The 5231-nt window shown below is 33.5% G+C and overlaps 1 pseudogene; it reads right to left on the reverse strand.

Annotated features, from left to right (window-relative positions):
* Positions 1-1077: 1077 nt before the first annotated feature.
* On the reverse strand, positions 1078-1731 carry LOC105103144 (14-3-3 protein epsilon-like; annotated as a pseudogene).
* Positions 1732-5231: the final 3500 nt, after the last annotated feature.

Below are 5231 nucleotides of genomic sequence, written 5' to 3' on the forward strand. Positions count from 1 at the left end.
CTGCAAAGCAAAATGTTTCACAGTTACAAGCAAAGTTTATAGTGGCAACAAAATAAATAGAGATATTTCTCATTATTCAACTTTGGAGATGGGGAAGGAATATTATAGATACTCAGATAGAAGGTCACTCTGGAGCATTAAGATATTTTTGGCTGCAAGTACAAGAATAAGTGGATTAAAGTGGTTTAAAAATAGGTTTTGCAATTCTTGTTGATTTGTTTCTCACTTGTTTTTGTTTTTATTTTCCTTACAAGAAATCTGAAAGAAGCTCTTCCACAGTTGGTACAGTGGCTCAGTGAGATCCACAAGGACCTGGGCCCTTTGTATCCTTTCACATGACACAGGCAGGAAGACTTCTGTTCTCAGTTTTTTTCTCATATGGCTATTGCATCATCCCTCATCATGTCCTCATACAGCCACACCCAAAAGCAGGAATAGAGGGTAGATACTTTCTCCTTATTTGTCTTACTTACTTATTTACTTGACTACAGATGATATATTAGAAGTATGAAGGATGGAGGTGCAATAATATTTAGTGTTTTCATTAAGCTTTGTTTTATTTAAGTTTAATGTTAACTCCATGTTGTGTTTTAGTAAAAACAATACAGATTCTGTGTCTGTGGCTCCAGTCAGACATCCAGTAATACAGATTAACTTCAGATGGCACATACTGAACAAAGGAAGCTGAGGGATTGAATGGCGGGGGGCATTTCCCCAGGGGAGAGGGAAGGAGAAGAAACAAAGAATTGAACACGCATGCTGACTTTTGCGTACCACCCTCAATGCTAACCTGCTTCAGAGGGAGAGTGCAAGTAGGCAAGAAGAGCAGCCATAGATTGTTGGACAGTTACCAGCATCATGCTTTTCAGCAACATTTCAGCAGAGTTTGAAGCACTGTTTTACAATAAAACCATTACAACGAACTCCCCAATGAACTCCCCTTTAACCACCTCAAGCTAACACCCAATTAATTTTAAACACTGGTATAAAATCTGATTTAAACAATTAGAAAAAGGAAAAATGATACCACTTATGCCTCTAAGTGTAATTAACTTCTCTCTCAGATGCTTGCATCGCCTAGAAGTCTAACGGCTTTTGAATGTAATTTCCATTTCTAATGGCGATCTTGCCACATCTGGCAGGAGATGATACAGTAATGCTGAAAAAGCCTCTATGCAGTCCTCTTAGTATCTTAAAGCCATGGTCAGGGGAATTAAGAATTTCACTGTAGAATACAAAAAATTGAGAGCAAGACCTAAGCAAACAAGACGCACTGGTAGAAGTTCTATAATTGCAATATCATTGGCAGCTTTAAAGCTATTAGGCTGCTCTTTGCAGCCTCCTTCCTGTGGCAAATTCAGCCAGATAACTGTGTTAGTCCCCTTTTATTTTCTAATAGAAAACTTTGGACTCACCAGTGTTAACTGCTGGAATGAAGTGTTTATCCAGTACATCCAAACTGTCACAGCGGATTAGCTCAATCTCAACCATTGGCCAGTATTTCTGAATCATTTTTAGTTTGTCTACTCAGTCTCCTTTATTTTCTTCTTTCTGTTCAGTGCTGCTGATTATTCTCCAGGAGACTCTTTTTAGCTCCAATCACAGTTTTACACGCAACAGATAGGTTTCTTTCTTTAGCTGTCAACTCCACATCCATCCCTGCTACTTTCTTTATTAATTCTACCATTTCATCCTATCGCTCAGCTTCCTTGGCCAGCTTTGCCGTGTACACCAGAGTCTCCTGATAATGCACAATTTCCACTGGGGTCTGTGCAACAGATGGAAGTGGATAGGATCTCTCTCAGCCTCCTGCTCTACATCCAGGCAGCTCACTTATCTTTCTTGTTATGAGAAAAATCTTTCTTATAACACTCCAGCAATCTCTCCTTACATCTTATCAGTTCAATAAGACCACAATACTATACTCTAGCTGTAAAGGAGGCTGAGGAAGTGATTTTCTAACACTTTCATGCTCTATTATCAAAGATGGGACTCTGACAGCAAGGAAGAAGTGAAAGGGGACTGGCTAATGGCTAGGCAACTCCAAGTGTCTGATAGTCATCTAACAAGGGAAAAAATGACTGGGCTATTTGTAGATTTTCAACAACAGCAGATACCAAATATAGAAATAATATCAGAGGAATTTTTACAAACTACATAGATATGTACATATGTATACATATACATGTAAATTCACATATATTACATAAAAGTACACAAATCCTAAGTCTATATAATGTAATGAATTTTCACACAATGGACATACTTATGAAATCTCCACCCAGATTAAGAAATAGAATGTTACCAGCATCCCAGAATCCCTTCTTATACCCACCTGCTCTCCAGATGGAACCATTATCTTGACTTCTAACACCTCATTAATTTGCCTGTTTAAAAATTTTTGTATAAATTGAAGAATACAATACGTACTCTGCTGTGTTTGGCTTCTATTGGTCAACATTATTTTTGTGAGATGAATCAATGTCGTTTTGAATATCAGTATTTTTTTTATCTTCATTGCCATATAGCATTTTGTTATTGAATAGTCTACAAATTTTATCAGTTCTATTACTGAGGTATATTTGAGTTATTTTCAATTTTTGACTATTTATATCATGCTGCTATGATCATTCTGGTACATGACTTTTGGTGCAAATTAGTATACACTCCATTTGAATATATACCTAGAAGTAGAAGTCTTAGATTATAGGGTACACATACGATCAGCTTTATCAAATACTACCAAACAGCTTTTCAAAGAGACTGCATCAATTTACACTAATTCATTATGAGAGTTCCAGTTGCTCCACTCCTCACCAACACGTGGTATTATCACTCTTTTTACTTTAATCATTATTTTGGGTGGGAATAGATTTTTCACTATAATTTGAATTTGCACTTCTTTATACTTAATCAGGTTGAACAACTTTTCATATATTCGTTGAATTTTTAAGTATCATAATTTGTAAAATACCTGTTCAAATCTTTTACTCGTTAATCTATTGTGTTAGCTGCCTTTTTCAGATTGATTTGTAAGAATTTTCTGTTTATTCTGGATGAGTCTTTTGCTTATTATAAATATTACAAATATCTTTTCCCACACTGTGGCTTTCCTTTTCACACTATTAGTTGTGATTTACAGGAATATTCTTAGTTTTAATAAATTCCAATTTATCATTTATTTCCTTCAGTGCTAATATACTTTGTGTTCTGTTTAAGAATTCCTTGACTTTCCTAAGGTCATGAACATATTCTCCTCTGTTATCTACTAGAGGCCTTATTGTTTTACCTTTCATATTAACAGCTACAATCTACCAGGAATGTGTTCTGGTATATTGTAGGAATAAACATCCATTTTGTTCTCAATGCAGAAATCCAAATTTTCTACTGCCATTATTTTTAAAGCACAGTCCTTTGCAGACTAGGATGCATTGTTACCTTTAACATTCACTGGTCCATTTCTAGATTGTTTATTTTGTGTCATTGGTCTATTTGTATATTTTTCCACTAATGCCACAATAGTTCAATTCCTATACTTTTGAAATAAGCCTTAATATCCCACAGAATATTCTCAAACATTTTTTTAAAGATTATTTTAGCTATTCTTAGACTTTTGCCATTTCCATGTAATTTTAGAATCAGTTTTTCCATACCCATACACAAAAATAACTTTCATGATCTTAACGAAGATTACATTGAAACTATAGATTTGCTTTTTACAAATTGACTTTTTTTTTTTTACAATATTGAGTTTTCTAATCCAAGAACAAGATTTATGCCTCACTTAATACGTTTTAATTTGTCTAAGGTTCCACTATTCTCTGTGTTAATGTTGTGTACAATTTTTGATAAATTTATTTTTAACATTTAATATTTAGTACAACTTTATTTTTTCAGTTTTCATGTATTTGTGTATGTTTATTTGTTATATTTTATATTTATATTTGTTCATTCAGTGACCCCTGTGAATCATTTATTAATTCTAGTATTTTATCTGTCTTGTATATATCCTTGCAATAAATTTTCTTTGGTTTTGTTTTTCTGAAAAAAATTAATTCTCCTTTATTTGGGAAAGAAATTTCACTTGGTATAAATTCCTAGATTTGAATTTTTGTTGTTGTTGTTCATCATTTTACAAACGTCCTTAAAATGTCTCTAGCTTGGATAGTTTGCTAACCCTTGAACTAACTAGCACATTTAATATGTTAATTATAGGTATTTTAAATTTCTTGTCTCTGGTTCCAATATCTTAGATATATTTGCATCTTGTTTTGTTGATTACTGTCTCTGATGGCGTGTTTTTCCTTGCTTTTTTTTTTTTTTTTTTTGCTATGTTTTGTATATTTTTGTTGAAGACCAGACATCTTGGGTCAAGCAGCAGAGATTGGGATAAATGTATTTATGTCTTAAAGTGAGCATACCAATTTCTTTTTCTAGGATGAGCTGATTTTGAGTTTGGTCATTGCGTACTCTCAGTGTAGCAATCTCCAAATTCCTCTGGTGTTTGTTGCCTTCCGCTTAGGATGGGGTTGCTTAGGATTAGAGGATTTTTCAATGTTTGTTCCACTCTCCAATTTCTAGTTTCCATTTGCACCTGTACCCCAGAGATCCATCTCTCCTGTTCTTGCCTCTGTACTAACATAGAAACTGGCATTGAATGAGAGATTTGGGCATTCCTGTATTTCAGGAAAGTTTGTTTATACTATTACTCTAACATTTTAAAAATATAATCTTGTTCCCTTCTTCAGGTATATAAATTGTGTGTATGTGGGAACTCAATTGTCATAATTAGCTAACACATCCTATAGAAATTTTAAAAATCTTTCTTTTTTTCTATTTCATTTTTATCATTTCCTTACACCAGCTCTTTCATGTCCTTCACTGTGTTTTCAGCTATATCTGTTACTGTTTTCTGCTTGTTATCTAGCTTTCATTTTAGTAATACTTTTTTCTTTCTTTTTCTTCCTATTCTCTACCAGCTCATAGCTTTAACTCTTTAAAAAAAAATCATCTCTTTAATACCTTTAAATATTTCCTTTGAGATCTTATTTCAAATGAATTGATTATTTTTAAATTGATATAATAGAAGTTTTTTGTTTGATATATTCTATATATGTCTGTTAGAAATACTACATGATCCAGCAATTCCACTTCTGGGTATATATCCCCCAAAAGTGAAAACAGGCACTCAGACATATTTGTACACTCATATTCATAGCAGCATTACTTAC

Source organism: Camelus dromedarius, chromosome X, assembly GCF_036321535.1.
Source record: "Camelus dromedarius isolate mCamDro1 chromosome X, mCamDro1.pat, whole genome shotgun sequence".
Taxonomy (NCBI): Eukaryota; Metazoa; Chordata; class Mammalia; order Artiodactyla; family Camelidae; genus Camelus; species Camelus dromedarius.